This window comes from Pieris brassicae, chromosome 7 (genome assembly GCF_905147105.1).
Source record: "Pieris brassicae chromosome 7, ilPieBrab1.1, whole genome shotgun sequence".
NCBI classification, from domain to species: domain Eukaryota; kingdom Metazoa; phylum Arthropoda; class Insecta; order Lepidoptera; family Pieridae; genus Pieris; species Pieris brassicae.
In genome coordinates, this window is record NC_059671.1 from 13,301,590 (window position 1) to 13,320,415 (window position 18,826).

The 18,826-nt window shown below is 33.4% G+C and overlaps 1 protein-coding gene across 1 annotated transcript in view; it reads left to right on the plus strand.

The window, feature by feature from the left end:
• Window positions 1-18,826, plus strand: part of LOC123712430 (N-alpha-acetyltransferase 15, NatA auxiliary subunit) — an 81,095-nt gene that overhangs the window by 18,573 nt on the left and 43,696 nt on the right. The window lies entirely within an intron of this gene.

Genomic DNA, 18,826 nt, shown 5'->3' on the forward strand with positions numbered 1-18,826 from the left:
TTTTTTTAATATTAGCATCCGATCGCCCTGATTCATTTGTTCCGTGTCAACGACTTATATGTCCTTGGAGGGCATTCGTAGCAGAGTTATTTTTAACATTCCTCAAAACTGCATTATTTTTTTTAAACATTGAACTTTCATGTTTTTTTTAATAATAGTGACATATTCTTCAAATATAGTCGTGATTCCTCTCCGTCCCTTCGTTGACTAATTTTAGTTTTCAGTAAGTAGAACCAATTTATTTTTGATTTTATTAGTCATTTAGTTTGCTCACTGTGAATGAGCTATTTATATATTACCTCTGACTAAGGTCAATTGGAATAGTACTGTTGAATTAATTTTTAATATTTCGAGAATATGTTGTCTATTTTTAACTTAAAAAAACCTTAGGTTATACATTTGATGTATAATCCTTTATATATTTTACGGTTCGATTAAAGTACATGTATGTTATTGCGAAAAAAAATTTAAGTGTTCAAGATTAAATTAAATGTAATGCTAGATAATAGGTATATGCAACTCCGCTACGGAATAATGCGATTGCTAAAGGCTACTTGTTTAAGGAATTATATGGCAGTTTTTAAGTGTCCGTTGACTGAAATGACAAAAGGTATGCTTCATGTCACTTCCTATACTGAAAGATATAGTTAGTCATTCTATAAATATTTAAATCTGTTGTATTACTATTGCGTTGTTTTTTACTGTGTATGTATTGTTTTGTGTGTGATATAAATTTAAGTTACCGCATTGGAGTTATGTGTAATGGTAGCTTATTTTGTTGAGTAAATAAATTACGCGGATTTCCAAATTGAAAATACAGATGTTTTCCAATTAAAAAATTCTTCATTCTCTCAGGACTGTATTATTTTGAATGTCATCGACACCAGTCGTCCTCCAAAGGTCGCGGAGTCGATTTGCATAACTCCATACGAAATTCAACAAGCACTCGCTTATGTCTTTGCTTGTGTTCATTTTATAACCTCGCAATGCACGGTGTGTTTATTACCGATATTAACAATTGTTCCATGATAAAATCAAGAATTGAGAGATGTATCTGGCTTTGCAAGCCAGATTAGCAAACTTATTAACTAAAACAGCGGCTCATCTTATAGATGAATATTAATTAATACCTATTTATTTACGATAACAACCTCCAACTATTCAAAATTAATGTAATCCTCCCTCGAAAGCCGGAAACGCTATCACAAAAATAGTTGTCAATGGGCTGCGATTACTGTTTTATGTTATTGTCTCGTTTGCCCCTCTATTATAGAAAAAATCTCCCTATAACAAGGCAACCTTTGGAGTGATAGTTATTTAAAAAATAATAACATATACATGTCTATGTGTATATAATTTTCTATATATTTCGTTACAGCAGTGTTTAACGGTTAAATATATATTTCTAGATTATATTATATTATATAATATATCAAGAATAGATCAAGTTTGTCTTATAACTTTAATTCTTAACACTTGAAAGCATTTGATATGTGTATATAATAATTTTTTTCATCAGTGGCTTAACTTATCGTGTGCTGAACAAAAAGCCTTAGAATAATCCCGGATCTGATGTACCAATTTGAGCGGAATGCGGTTGGGATTGCCCCACAATGTGGTGATGAGGTTATCGCACCGATGCGTTTTTTTGTTTACAACGGAACTGGTTATATTTGTTACGTAATGAAAATTTTAATTTAGTGAGAATTAATAATTGACAATCGTAATATGTGCCCTTATATTATTCATACGACCGAAGAAAACACATTTTAATGATTATTAGAAGGTTACTAAAATAATAATAAATTTTATTATTGTTATCTTAAGACACAGAAGGTGAATAAAAGAGGGAAAAGAAGGAATACGTATTACCTATATTATAGGTACTATGAAATTTTAACATACGATACATTTCTCCGTTTTACCTTATGAAACTATACGTTAATTTTGAATTTATTACGTAAAATGAGATAAAGAAACCGACAGAGAACGTCTCACGTCGCGTTTTGACTAGCTTGTTAATCTATGAACTTTATTATGAATAGAAAATTACACTGTTTTATTAAGATAATGCCGAAATAGAAAGCATTAGATGTGAAGTTGTTGGCCGCGGTTTGTTGCTGTTTGCATTATTCTAACAAAACACGTGAAAGTGTTACCGACATTTGTTTAATGTTAATGTTCTAATATAACAAAAGTGTTTTTTGGTTTTAAGTTGGAAGATGACTCAACTATTTGTCTCGATGGTGATGCGATATTTACATCGAAATTGTATTGATTGTCTAAGCAAATATTGATTGAGTACTCTTTCGTCGTTATAGCTGTATTTTATGATTTGACTAGCTGACCCGCTTCATACCGCCTAACATGACAGTTAAGGAATCCATTTTGTATTGGAGTTTTTTCTTTTATTTTGTTTTGAGTAAATTTTTCAACAAATTAAAATCATGACGAGCTTCGTATCGCCGTTCTCGAGGTATAGGTGTTCGAACATTGTTTTATATATTAAAATTATGTTTGTGAACTTTTTTACCATGGAGAGTGTTCAAAGGAGTTGTTCGGATTAATACCTGTACCGGATTAAAATTTCCACCCGTATCACCTCGATGTCCGTCGTTCCACAACTGAGTGTTTTTTAAGGCAGTTTTTGCTGCGCACCACCACTGTATGGTGCTGTAGTATTTCCGAACCAATTCCACTTAAGGTTCTTCAAGATTAGAAAGTACCAATTAGTTTAAGGCCGGCGACGCATTTGCGAGCCCTCTGGCATTGAAAGTGTCCATGAGCGGCGGTATCACTTAACATCAGATGATCCTCCTGCCAGTTTGCACCCTGTCCTATATAAAAAAATATATTTGGTGTTAGAGAAGTCGGTACGAAGGCATGGAAGTACATGGCCATAACATACACTCCATTGCCTAGAATTTACCTATAAAGACTAGATAGATTACGTCAAGTAACAAAAATGTTATGTTTATGGGACTGCATCACTAACATAATGCATGTTTTCTTCTTTTCGTTCAGAAATATACGCGACAAAATGTTATTTCATCGATAGAGACGTTTATTGTTAAATTTGTATAAAAAATAAATCAGTGGCGCTACAACATTTTTAGGTCTACACCTCTGTATCTGTTTCATGATCATTTATCAATTTAATAGGTAAGTAGGTTATCAGCCTTCTATGCCTGACACACGCTGGTTTCCTCACGATGCTTTCGCTCACCGTTCGAGCGAATGTTGATGCGCACATAGAAACAAAGTCCTATGGTGTACAGTCAGTCATCGAAACTACGACCGGGATAAGTGTGGCATATTGTTGATTGTAGGACTGTGCATCATCATTCAGTCATCTCCTTTCAAACGTTCGTCTCGATGTTGGTGATGGAGTTTTACCTGTTCTTTGCTGACATCCCCCTCCACCATTTGGTACGTGGTTTCTTCTGAAACGAAGGAGTAGTCCTCATTGCTCCCTTCAGTCTTTCCGAAACAGTATTACATGGGTTCATTCAAGCGGCTAAATAGGCATCTCCTGGCGTGCCCTCTGATAGGCCGCATCTCACTTAACATCAAAAGATCAAGGGGGATTGTAGCCAGCTCAGTATTAAAAAATGCCAATTATGGTCGAGACGCTAAGTCTCGATTTGAATATGAGGAATGAGGATGAGATTCACATCAAAATATGTCGAATCTAAAACGTTTTTGACATATCAGTGTCATAACTAGTTTGGATCCGTGGGTTGCATTCGTCCTTAGAAGGTATACACACAGATATAAGATATTTTTGTCTTTAATCCCAGTATTATTTTATTGGTGCCGTGTTTTTGATGTCGCGTCATACCGCATTCCACGACACGATGGCGCTACACCGTGGCCACTTCGCCACACGCGTGTTTTCCCGCTTTTTGTTATAATCTGATTGATTAATTGAAATATTTGTTAATACGTATAAAAAATTGATATGAAAATTTAATATCACACGTCTCTGCTACGCGCTTATTACCCGTGCTATTCAAAACCCAAGGTGGGTTTGATGCCTGGCTGAGAACAATGCCGGACGAATTCCAGATTCTGGCAACAAAGGATTAAACTCAAATTAAATTCGTACATTTTTTTCCAGTTAAGTTTTTCAATACCTAAATAATTTATGGTGTAACAAAGTATTGATGGTTTTATTATAAAAATCTCTATCGTGCCCCGATTTTCTTCTAAATGCGCGGTTTGCTGTCATGGATTTATTTCTTAGTATTTTGTTCAGATAATTTAAAATGCTTGAAAAATATAAGTGTAAATAAGCCAGAGACGGCGGGAATGTACATTTTAATATATGCACAAGACAGTTGACAGCGATTATTGGGTAATACAAATAGAAATATACTCTTTTTAAGAATACTAGAATAGATAATTAAAGATATTGCAGTCTACAGGTCATTTGTCCCCGGGTTAAAGAAAGAAAACAGTTATCAAACGTGTTAAATCTTTGTGGAATGAGGAAAAGTTTTGCAATTGTGTTGCGTAAATCGATAAGAATAGAGATGTTGACCAAGTTGTGGTGTTTAGGCAACTGTGTTAACAAAACAAAAAATAACTATATAAATTTATTGTTAAAGTTTAAATTGCGTTATTCTGGGTTATTTTCTATCGATATTACTGTAACGTGGTGAGGGGATTATATAACTGGCCGCTAGTTTAATTAAAAGTATTATATGTATATAAATATAAAAAAAGTCTTAACGATTTTTGTAGGTTATACCTATTTTCCGTAAGTCTATCTAATCTCATGTGGACATGGTGTTCAACAAGACTCAAATTTTTGCTCTCTCGTTTCTGCCACTTTCATGACATTTACCATGCATGCTCGTCCGTTAGTACGGTAGTTTTAACTTGTATTTTCGCTCCTTTATTTGCTCCAGGTATGTACGAAAAAGCCTACCCAATCCGAATTTTACCTTTGATTTAAACTAAAGCTTCATTTATTTAAACAAATATGTTTTCATATAAAAATGAGTATATATGATTTTAAAACATTAAACTGATTTTAGATGACAAAGATTAAAATCCGGGTTGCGATGCGCAGGCGCCGGACGACCGGCGTCTGCTGAATTAAATTATGCAATCAATTTCGATGTGTTTTGGATATGCCTTATCGCATGTTATTGAGGCTAAGTCGCGATTCAGTTCAATGCCACCTAGAATTCGAATAAACAAATATTGTTTTTTTACACTAATATACTTTTATTTTGATGTGCGCATTTAACTTACGAAGCACTACACGTACGGTAAAGGATAATATCGTAAGAAAAACCTTACACCTAAGTCGACTTATGTAAGTTATAGAAGGCTGATCATCCGCTCGCCTATTAGAAAAAAAAATATCAAGATTAAGGGTCATAGCGCCACTGACATTTTTGTTTGATTTTAACAGTCTCGGCGCTTAACAAAAGTCAGCCCAGAGCCTTGACTTGAAGTTTTCTTAAGGTAGTACATCACTTATATAGTATATAAAAATATCGAATTTTGTGGTAACCCTTACCTCAGCGAAATATTATTTTTATTGTAGAGAATCTTTTTTTGTTAGAGACATTGCTTAGGAAATTAGTAATGTGTGCGTAGGTAGGTAATATAATGATTATATAAGTAATGTTAGCTCAAATGACACCAGTAATTACGTGGTTCGAAAGTTTAGATCAAATATTACATATGAGTAAAATGTCGTGAACTCTGTAGGTTTTTAAGAGAACTTATTGATATATCTGAGTTATATCAATAATCGTATAATTAAGTTATTTATGTCAATCAAATGAAATACAATTAACTGGTACTGTTTTTATACAAAAAGCTTTTGTTAGTGAATATTGACTAGTGAATATATTTAATAATGATTCAAATTATTTTTTTTAGTAAACACAAAATAGTGTTTATTGGTCCTTTGTTTTGGGGATTACATTTTAGAATTTATTGCGACGTTTATTATTTGCGACTTTTTACTTTGCAGTGAATAAGATGAAAACCTTAATGTTTGATTGCAATTATAAGATTGACATGCAGTATAAGACTTAAGTGTGTGACTCTCGTCACTGAGGTCGTAGGTTCGATCCCCAATTGTGCTTGGATGGATTTTCTTTCTATAAGCGCATTTAACATTGGGTCGAACGGTGAAAACATCGTGATCAAATCGGCCCCATTAGAGGACAGGAGGCTGATCATCTACTTGCCTAATTAGACTAACACATGAAACAGATACACAGAGAAATCTGTGGCCCAGACCTAAAAATGTTGATTTATTTTTTTAATAAAATCAAAACATATTTGAATAATAAAAAAATCAAATGCATCAAAAACATCGATTATTTATTGGCGTAAACAATTCGCACAAGGAGCAACCAATTCTGAAGCGATAAAGCTATTTTGAATTCTAATGATCGATCTTTATTTAAAAAAAACGATTTAATGATATTGTTTTCGCCGACTGGCGCCAACTTGTTTTTTTATATTTGTATTTCGCTATAATAAGGTCCAATGGGTCTTAATTATTTGACGTCATATGATACTGGTTTCAAATGTTTTAAATTCCTCTCATTCTTGATAAATTACCTTGATTATTTTGTGCTTATTTCTATATATTTTTAATTTTGAAGGTTAAAGTCATTCATTATGGGAATTAATATTTCGCGCGCCGAGGAGTTTATTAATGCTTTCGTATACAATACATTACTATTGACACACTCCGTACGAGGACCTGGATTTTAATTTTATTAAATTATATGTGAAGTAGCCTACGGTCATAGTTAATCCCCAGACTAATGAACCTAGCGCCTACGCTAAACATATACCAAATTTAAATAGCAGACGCAAATAGTGCATGGAGTACTTTTTTCACTTCTGGGAGGGCTCCGCATCCAATGTAGGAGGGCTCGAATCGTCGAAGACTCGGCTCGATCCGATCGGCTTAATCCTTTGGCTTTGCGTTGGGATGTTGGTTCCTTCAGCATCTCCTACCTCATTTATCACGGAGAGTGCTCTGAAGAATTGTTCGAATTAAGGAACATTCTAACGCGCCATTCCCTGAAAGATCCATAAACTCCAACAGTTATCACTTTATTACACTATATTACACACCACAAAGCTAGCTCCTTTGCCTCGTGTCCCATAAAATATTCACATATATTTGCGAGAATACATTAAACAATCTTAATTATTTTAATGTTGTCCCCTCAAGATTAGTACAGCTAAATCTTGTCAATGGAAGTAATTTAGTATGAAAGAAATCGTCAAGAATGTTTGGTATTCACACAAACTCATTGCCGTTCGCGGTAAAAAGTGCACACACTGCATTACTATCTCGCATTCCAATCGTACATAAGGCCATAATGCCATTCAATTGCTTGTTAGTACATCCTGTAAAATAAAAAGTATGTAATATGTAATGCTTTTATAACAGGCAGGCTTCACAGACTAATAGTAGAAATAAAAAAAGGCAAGAATTAAGTATGGTGGCGGGTTTACTATGGAGAGGTTTTTAAATAAATGTAACTTGAAATAACTGTAACTGAATGTTGGGTTATATAACTCAAGTTGCTATTTTTTCTATGTTTACTAAAAATATAATATGTGTATTGGTGTGGTACAATACACAGATATTTATATAAATGTTACAGATAGTATAGTAAAAATGGCTCGGCATTTTATAAACCAATGCCAGGGGTTCTGGCTTGGTGGTTGACCCATATGACAACCTGGGGATCCTGGATTCGATTCCCATCGAAGCACTCTAGCTTTTGTAGCATAAATGTGTATGGGACTTCATAACGATAAATATTTATGAACGCTTTAATTTGGATACTTTAAACAACAACGTATGAAAATATCATATCAGTCTAAATAACTACATTTAATTTGGTCAGTTCGTTTAATTTCTCATAGTATGTCGCAATCCGAACCTTGTTCTAATTACTGTATATTTAGCACCTCCAGATGCAAATTTTCACGCTCACTGAGTTATGCAAAACGTTTACCGCATATTAATGCTTCATAATTTCGTTTTACTGTATTTATAACTGTTACGATTCTAAATACATAGTTTTTTTGTCAGACGTAAATAGGTTAATTATATATGTAACTAATAACCCGGTGAGTATCACCTACATGTATATGTGTCAAAACTTAAAATTTTTGAAATATACCAAAGAGATCGGACTGCACCTAAAACAGAAATTTCTGAAGGCTATAAATATATGACAAGCAAGTGTCATTTTTTTATTTCTAAGAAGATTAAATATTTATTTATTGAAAATATTTTTTTAGTTTAGTAAAAATAACTATGTACTGTAATAAAAAATAGGAGTGATAGATGTAGGTAGGTGGTAGAGTGATGACAATTAAGGGTTGTATGTGCTTTAATATGTTGTATCATAAAAAAATAAAAACAAAAATTTGTATAAAACATACATTTTTGGGGTGCACACAAAAAACACCCCTTATCACTTAAGGGTTTGAAAGATAGATAGAAGCCGATTCTCAAACTTACTGAATATGCATAAAAATTTCATAAGAATCGGTCGAGCCGTTTCGGAGGAGTTTGGGAGAGATTATTTGTTTCCCACAGTTTAAACCTTCCCTGAACTTCCACAAATGTTTCAAGATCATAATTATCTAAATCGGTCCAGCCATTCTTGAGTTTTAGCAAGACAAAAGAACAGCAACTCATTTTTATATATATAAAGTCTACCAACGACGAATACAAACACATCGATCGTAAAGACTATGCCGTCTCCATATTCGCGCGGATGACAAATATTTTTGAGAATGCTTGGAAAGAATAATTAGTACAGCGTCCGTAAACCTTCGTATTTTAAGTGTACATTCAGTAATACATTTAGTAATATAGCTCTTATTTTTATATTGGCTCGATTTTTTTTTGTTTCTCATAAGCAATGTGAAATAATTTAGTTATATAGTTTATGTCCTCATTCAAATACAATTGTCTAGAACACATTAGAGTACAGACTTGACTTCAGGAATTCTAAAATTGATTAATGACAGATTACGTTAGGTTCGAAGTTCATGTCGTGCAAAATAGGTTTTGAGTAATACGTGTGTAACTGAATGTGTGTCCGTTTTCGATAAAAGATTTGGAGTTTAGTTTTCGCGGTGAATATGTCGTAATACCGTCTTTGACAATTGGAAGTTTAACTTAGATAAAAAAAAATAGCTAAAAGGGTTTAATTGTTTAAAAAAGAGTATTCTTATCCCTCAAAGGCTGGCAACAAATGGGTATCCACGGCCTGCAATGACTGACTGACTTTTTAGGCGTTCGTTTGACCTATCATACAAGGGTGGCTAGAATTTTATAATGAATATTATTTATTCCATAGAAAATTAAAATAACAATAATCATACTGGAGTAATATGTACTTATTTTAAATCAATTATAATAATGACCTTGCCATATCAGTTTGTCCAATTGTACTGTACGAGAAATATTTTTGAACACCAACGATGACTAATGTTTTTAAATGACTTTTTTGCAAAGATTTGAAGTAATTACACGGTTCATGTTTTGCTGTAAAAGAAAAACCTCGTAGAACATGTTTTGATTTATAATCTTCGTTTTTGTAATGTAACGTAACAGGGACTAAACATTGGCCTGTGAGGGCACACGATTTAAAAAAATATATTTCATTAATTTTATTTCCACCTGCAGGTTTTTGTGCGTATAATTTGTGTATTTCGTCAATATTGTTGTTACCTTTTCACACAATACTTTCATTCATTTTTAAGCTTATCTCATTCATACATGCAGTCGCGGCCGAGGACTTCTTTAATGCGTTGAACTCTTGATGTGATGGTCCACGTAAATCCTATTCGTTGGTTTTCCCGCAATGTAATCGGCAACGACAGGCCGTCGACCTTTGTAAGTAGAGAATCCCTAACAACGTCAACGATTGTCAACGATGCAAAAATATTTGTATTAACAGCTCTAAACAGTTACAAATGAGCATTTTTTTACATTTGACGCCGTCAATACTTTGAAGTGAACAACAATACATTGCTGTTATCGGTTATTCTATACAATAAAAAACTTATTCATCCCGCAAAGTTTATTTCATCAGAGAATATTTTAGTATTTCTTGCATTGCTAATAAATGTTTTTGTATAACGGAATCAGTAGATAAATAAAATACATTTCGACACTAACGTAATAATAAACGTGATTCGATTGGTATCTATAATCCAAGGAATTATGGAACTATTTAAATCGGAGTATTTAAATCTAGATGAGTGGAAAATAACTAAATTGGTTTCTCCATTTTGAATACTGTAGTTCATTCACAGTTTTCGATGTTAATTTGTATGCGTGCGTGATCTAAAATAGATACATAACGGTCTGCTAACATTTTGTATGTGTGCGTAATTGTATGCAATTATTCTTCAACGGGCTATAGAAAGCGCGAGTTTCAATACGTAGATTTTGGCGTTGACCAGCTCTGAATTCGTACTCAATTATAAGTGTACACTTTTAAAAGTCAATGCACAATATTGATCTGCCATATAGTTCAATGCGCTGACGTGATCACGAAATGGCTTCTTAATTTGATATAGATAAAGCAAAATTTTATTGATTCGTTGTTAGCTAGGTTCGAATTGTCGATTACCAATGTGGGACAGTGTTCGAGCGTTGATCCTTTGACGTGGCGATGTGAGGTCTCTCTGCTTCTCTTACCGCATTTACGACGGCGAGTGTTCAAAGGAGTTCTTCGAATGAACACCTGCGTTTCATCATCGGAAGTCGAGGCAGAATACGAAATTCCACCCGTATCAGTTTTAACCGCCAATATATGGAACCAGTTATACCCACTGAAGTATTGCCGAAGGAATTTGACTTTTCTTAATAGGCCGGCAAGAGACTTGCTAGCCCTCTGGCATTGAGAGTGAGTTATGAAACGTGTAAAATTCAAGAATCCAGCCTATATGCCAAATATTTACTGATAAAACGCTTGTTCGCCAATTTCAAAGCTTCATTGATATGCATGGCACAGAAATTTACGTAATGAACTTAAGTTCTTCTAGACACGTAGAAAGTTGTTTTGATTTAACTTAATATGTTAAAATTAAAGACGTTGCAATCAAATTTGATCTTTCTCCATACCTTTAGCACAACATTTGACATTTCTTTACCAAATTTTTGGTTTAAAAACACCATCATTGTTAAGAATATTCCAATGGCGCTGCAACCCCACATGTCTTGGCCATAGTTTTTTGGGTTTAAGATCGATTTCCTCACGATTCTCACCCATCAATATACGAGCAAGTGCTAACAGCGAATAAAGAATACATTTGTGTCGCCGGCATTTGAATGCACGGCTTCAGACGAGTTTAAAAGGTGAACAGTGTACAACATTGAATGAAAATGCTGTTTTAAATAAATAGTTAAGCGAGTGTTTTGGGCGGGCGGCAAGTGAGCTTTTACTTTCCAGGGCGGTAACTTGTCCTACAAGTTATACAGTAAAAGTTAATAATAAAAACTTATGACCGTCGGAACAGGTTGTTATAGAAAGCGATGTGAAGTCGGGATCGTCAAACTAAAGGGAAAGGGTTCGTTATCCGTCCTGCGACTACGCCCGTTGTAAATGTTTTAATTAGCGGATATCGAGTTTCGAACGAGATTTAGCACGACAAATGGCTTTATAAATCATAGTATATTTTCCATAACTCGAACTTGATTACAATTAAGAAATATTGTTTTATTATTTCTTTAGATTGTGGATGCGTCTTTATGCCTTTATCTCACGGTTGTAAGTTTTTACGGTTATAGTAAGCAAATAAAGCTCCAAAGGGAACTTGGAGTTTGAATGAAATTGTAAGAAAAATATGCATTTGTCTGAATTTCATGATGAAAAGCATAACATGAGGGAAGGAAAGGGCTTAAATAATAACTGTATATATTATTTATTTATTTAAAATTATTATAATGCGTAAATATTTAAAGATAATATATTAATGATATAATATTTTTAATTGACGTCTTAATTATTAATGATATATGTTCGCAGTAAAAATGTTATGTTTTAACACCGGTCATGATAACTAAAATATAATTATAATATTCTATTAATAATTAAAAACTATATTAAGATTTTGTTGTCGAAGTCTTGTATTTTTATGCCTTTTAATAATTTATATCTTATGGCGTGTGAAGTTTAGACTCTTGTTGAACAATTCAATAAGAACTTTTAAATTATAATAAAGTATTTTAAATATCTTTGTAATTAGTTCATACCTTTTCTTCTAGGACTAATAAACATATCTGGCCTTAGTAAAATCAGTTCTTTCATAGAGCTTTTCTTATGTTAATATCGATTTGCTTGTACCAAGTAACCTAACTAAAATTAAAACTTAATGAGTATGTTTTAATTTACCGTACTTGTTAAGAAGAAGACGTTTTTCTCTATTCATTCTAAAGCTGATAGTGATCGTATATAAAAACAACTTCTATCTAAAACTTGTTTCTTTTTGGCTATTATTTCATATCACTCCAATTAGTTAGATAAAGCTTTTTAATATGCAGGCGCCGACGCGATGTTATGTTAATTAATATAGGGGCTAAAATATGCCAAATTTTTAAGTCGTCTCCGCATTCTTGGAATGCCCGTCGAATGCTTCGCCGGCGGAAAACCCGGCGAAACACCGGTAGTGTTCAAACTATATACGACCCTATGTATTGGTATTAACAGTCAAACTTCCTTAACACTTCTAATCTACCAACAAATGATCGCGCTATACCAGTTTAAATGTATTAGAACCTTATTTCAATGTGTTTAGAATTGCGTTTAGTTTGTATCATTTTCTGGCGCCAAATATTTAGGCAAAAACGGAATCGCCGAACACTTACCGATTTGGTAAAGAACAGTATCACTTTGATTAATGGATGGACAGAAATATAGCACAGACTAGTAGCATTAGCATAACTAATAATATTGTTGTTTTGAGCCGACATTGAGACGCCAGCTGTTCGTGAATTTCAATACATTTCTTAATTTTATTCTAGTTTATGTTAATAGATTCGTCGATGTATTTTTATTTGTGGTTTATGGATTAATGGAAAACTTCTTGACGCATTTCTTTAATGTGTTTAGCTTCGTGGCTTTATTCAGCGCATAATCAAAAACACCGAATGTTTTGTTATGTGTGGTAAACCAGTTCAGTTACAAAGTCTTATTGTATTTGACATACAGGAATTTAAGGGAGAGTAAGATTCGTGACTTAATGACCTTTTTACTCATGCAAAGACAAGAGACATATATATGTAACTTGCTAATATTATAATATATAATATATACGCAAGTAGGCGATTAATCTGTGGCTAATCATCAAAAACTATTAAAGAGCCGGTAATAAAGTAATAACAATGCAAGTTATTTAGTATTTCGACATAAACCAAAGAGGATTGTAAGGTATTCCTCGTATCGTAATTTCATCATTTCATCTCAGAACCCATCTGTCAAATGCAGATCTTTGTTTTGTCATTCTTCTCGGTTATTACCGATTTCTAACACTTCCTGACATTCTATTTTCACATGTACTGACTGACTGACTGATATCTAGCATAGAAGCAAAATATTATATACAAACTAGCTGACCCGACAAACATCGTTTTGCCATATATATTATTTATAGGAGAAATAAAATAAATAATCTCCACTGTATCTATAAAAGTATGCCAAATTGTATCACCAATCCTTCTAAATCATTAAAGTTAAAAATATAACGGAGATAGTCAATTCACAGATCAAATAACTGAATTGAGTAATTAATTTATTATTACGATATAAATAATGCCTATGCCTCACGAATAATGTAGATTTTTAAAGTTAGTATTTTTGAAGTAGGACCATTACCATTTTAAATTTATTAGTTACAAATATATGACGGAGCAATGCCGCTACTGTCAGCTGCCATTGTAAAATGTCACAGAACTCGTAAATTAACATAATCAAAGTCAAATTAGTTCAATATCTATGGTTTATTGGATTTGCCAATATTAATAGATCTTCAAATGAACGACAATTTGGTAGTCAGTAATAAATAATGACTATAGGATAATTATATTAAAATTGTACAAAATTTTCTCAGAGTTTACAAACATCAAACGAAACTCGTGATATATTTATACAATCTCGGAAATTTTCCTTCGTCTAATAGATTCTAATCAGGAAAACCAATTACACGTTGACATCTCATCAGATTTTACTTTCGATAACGCACACCTGTACTGAGTTACCATAATGTTAGGAAAATTAAGTTTTTCATCGTAATGGATAGTTGTGGGTTGAATGACGACCCGAGTGACTAACAGCAACATTAATATCTCATATATGAAATTTAATTATATTTTTTTAGTCTTAATTATTCTTAAAGCAATATTTGCCGCGTTATTCCACACGATTGCATATTGGCCTAGTGGCTTCAGCGTGCGACTCTCATCTTGAGGTCGTAGGTTTGAGCCCCGGCTGTGCACCGATGAACTCTTTCTAACATCCCTTCGACACAAAAAGTCAAAACTGTGTGTCAGGCACAGGAGGCTGATCACCAAAGTCAAAGTCAAGAATCATTTATTCATATACGTAACACAATGTACACTTATCAACGTCAATTTTTTTTTATGGGTAATGGTATCATCAACTGACCCTAGAGGACGAATACTTGACGAAACTACAGGCCACTTAGACCGCTCAATCAAAGGATGATAGGGAACAGAAATTGGTACTGTAAAGGAACAGAAAGTTAATTGAATGAGAAAAATGATGGAATCTTTAGATTATCGTACATTAATGGTGGTTGTTATCTAAGTTTTCACATAGAAAGAGCAATGCCGACTCCCGAGACACTGACAATGGCGACTTTCCACTTTCGCGTTCTCACAAAATGGCGGACGAAAAGCGCGCGAAAAAAGCCTGAATGTTATTATCATTGAACTTCTTCTAATGTGACGTAACTTGCATTGTTTAGGTAATTTTGTAGTGGTTTAATATGTGTAAATAAATGTCATCTGGTCAAGCACTTTTTTCGAAGTGACATCGCAGGTTCGGCTTTGAGAGCAAACGACGTCTATGGTGCGATAACGTTGTAGTATTTCCTGCCGAGACATTTTATCATCACTGTCTGAAAAAAAAATTGCTATCGTAACAAAAGACATTATTACTTAATATAGTGGTTAAGTATTCTTAAACTTTATAATTTTCAGCGCAATTTGCTTATTTTTTTCTTTCGTAACAACCTTCTTATGACAATAACAAACACAACAAAAAAAGAATTAGCGAAATCGGCTCAGCCGTTCACGCGTGACCGTGACCAAGGTAAATAGGGATTCATTTTCATATTTGTATATGACATACAAATATGAAAATGAATAATGAAATAAGTTAAATTAAATTAAAATTTATTTATTTATTTATACTTCGTTACCATAATATACAAAATTATACATATACAAAAAAAAAACATAAATAGTAGGTTACATAAGTTATCAGGCAACGGGCGGCCTTATCGTTAACAAGCGATTTCTTCCAGGCAACCCTAATATGGAACAATAAAAAAAAGTATATAAAGTATATAGTATTGACTTTTTGGGTCTGAGCAAGCCGGCTTTTAACGATGTTTTCCTTCACTATTCAAGCGAATGTCAAATACGCATATAGAAACAAAGTCCTATCGTGTGTATAGCCAGGGATAATAATCGCATTGTAAAACTACGGGGCAAACAATATCCAAAAGTATCTGTCTATTAAAATTGATTTAAAGATTTTAATTACGACATATTTAGACTATTTGTCTCAACTCATTTGCGTAGCTCGGATGTCTATTTATTTTTGCATTCGAAACCTCTCAGAATAAATACATTGACATTCACCGTGAACATTAAGAAAAGTTCTAAGAACTCAGGACTGCATCATCGGTTATCCGCCTTTGATATATAAGAACATCATTTCTATAGATGATATGGTAAGGGTTCATATAGAATGAGGATAATACAGTTTTGGTATTTTGTAAAAGCATCAAGTGGTAGTCACTTAAATATACAGTCTAGTGCAGTACTTCGATCAACTTGATTGTAAAGGAAAATATTTTTTTTCGAAAATGTATTTTAATTATTTGGAATTTGAATTTCAGTTTTTTATTAGGTTTCGAAAGTTTACTTATGGTGTTTTGTGAACAATTTCGTAGTAATATCTGAAGCCTATAATTTAATTTTAAGTGACAATTTTTTTTAATAATAAAAAAAATATGTAGCTTAAGAATTTTGGAAAGGTTAAGGTGGGGCATGGCCTAAAATAGGTTTACCTGCCGTGGTCTATGGATATTACTCAGCAGGGCTTGTGTTCGAGCATTTTTATTCAAATTATAGGTTTTGATGTTACACTCGGGGCAATTTTTTCCAAACATTCGATTATTCATGCATTATTTTAAACTACAATAAGCATTAGGGACCAATATTATAATAAACACTTTATTTATATCACAGTAAACACGGGATAAATATAATTAAATAAATAAATTACAAAGGATGTAATTGGGCGGTCTTACTGTTAAATGCAGTTTCTTCCAGACAACCCAAACATAAATAAAGAAATACAATACCGAACATAAACTATCACTAAACTAAATATAAAAATACATTTAACATATGTTTGTTGGTACAATGTTTTTATAATATATGTATAATATATTGAAGAGCCAACTATATATATAAGCACTATAATTTTACATTTTTTAAAGGCACATTTTTTTCTTTTCAAGGAAGTTGTTTATTGTTATAACTACGTATACGATTGCAAGCACGATCTACACCCTCGTTTTATTAGGTCCATCTGCGTTATTGTGTCTGAGCCTTTATTTCTGATGAACCATCGTAAGACGTGCCAAACCAAAATTGTATTCGGCTGTTAATGTCACCATGATTTAAGAGTAAAGATGATTGTCCCACATAATTGATACGAGCCTGGCCAAACTATTCTGATGATTATTATTGAAGTGGAATATGAATCATTTCGAAGCTTTATTTCGATTCTAACCACTGTCCGTTGATCAAGAGTTTGATTATTTTAAAACTTGACCATTAAAACTGCAAGTTCGAGCTCCTTTGTCCTTCCTACATATGGCCAATTTATCTGTAGGGCTGTAAAGCTTGGACAATAAAAGAAGATAGTAGACATAGGCTGGATCCTGTCTCTAATGACAAAGTTCTTAATCGATTTGTAATGTTGACAAAACTTATGGAGAACATCAAACAACGGAATGTTGCGTACCTGTTGCGTGCTAGCTACGTGTTGCGCCACGACCGCTCGCTACCACCTTCAATTAGGGAGTGCATGGTTATTGCAACTGCGGAAGAGTTGCGGCATTGTGGTTGCCGCTTCACAAGACTGACGGTCAAACTCTAGTAACGGAGATGCACCAAAAGAAGAATAATGCTTAAAAATAAATCAAATACAATTATTTTGGGCATACAGAGCAATTAAAAGGCAAAGTCCTACCTATTGAGGCAAACACAGAAAAATTACTTTCTTTCCTAATTTGTAGGTTAGGGAAATTTATATGATCACTTTATAATACGTATAAAGTCAATTAAAATTAATAAGTTATTAAGCAAAGTTTTGCTGTTGTGTAAAGCATTTACTGGTGGTATAGGATTTCCTGCAGCGTGTGTGATGATGTAACATTTAGATTATCGTGAGATATGTTATAATAGTTAATAGCTTGGATTTATATTTAAAGTTACGATAAGAACAAGAGCATAAGGAGTTTTTGGATTTTTTTATAAGGGGTAAACTAGCAGGAGCTTCACCGATTGTTAAGTGATATCATCGCCAATTGAGACCCAATGCCTGAGGGCTCGCGAGTGCGTTGCCGCCCTTTTTTTGAAGGACTCTCGGTCGAATTGGTTCGAAAACACTTCAGTGTAGGTAGTTACACTGGAGACATTAACACCACATTTTATGTAACCAGGATAAAATTATTGTAAATTGTGTGAATTAAATGCGTAATTCAACAACGATCCATTTGATTACCTTCGTCATATTAAACTTCGTACCACTTAACACGTTCACACGCACTTTTGGCTTTAGACTTAACTAGTGTTTTATGCATGTAAAATCGATCGTGATGCAAATGTGAATAGGGCATGTTATACCCAATTAACACTTTGATTGATATATAATCCGAAATGATTGATCACCCGTCTGTCAATGCGCTCGCTTACCTTGGAATACCTTGAAATATAAATGATTATTCGAGATGCGTGACATCAGCATATCACACTATTCGATACCGTTATCGATTTGACCCACTCGATTTGAATTACGTGAATGTTATAAAATAGAGGTCACCTATTGTGTCATAATTTTTTCAATTCATTATCGCACGAGATCGCGTTATGTGGACATATTAATCTATATGTACGTCAAGGACACTGATCGCTGTGTGTTCTCCATTGCACAAAAGATTCGTAGGACGTAGAATTGTCAGTTGTATTAATGAAGCGAAGTAATAAAAATGCCTCCAATGTTACTCCTTGTAAACTTGATCCATGTTTTATTGTCGAGCTGTTATTTAATGTGTATCTGGTTAAAGTGGTCTTATTTAAATTATAAGCCAAACATATATTTTAATGGTATACATTAATTCCCCCAAACTTGTTTTTTTTTTAAATGTCAGTTTTATATCCAAGAATCGATTTACACTCTATCCTTGTTGAATACCGCGTCTGCATTGTACTTCAAATCGAAAATTTATTGCGAGGTCAATACTGGGTTATGGGGAATACCAG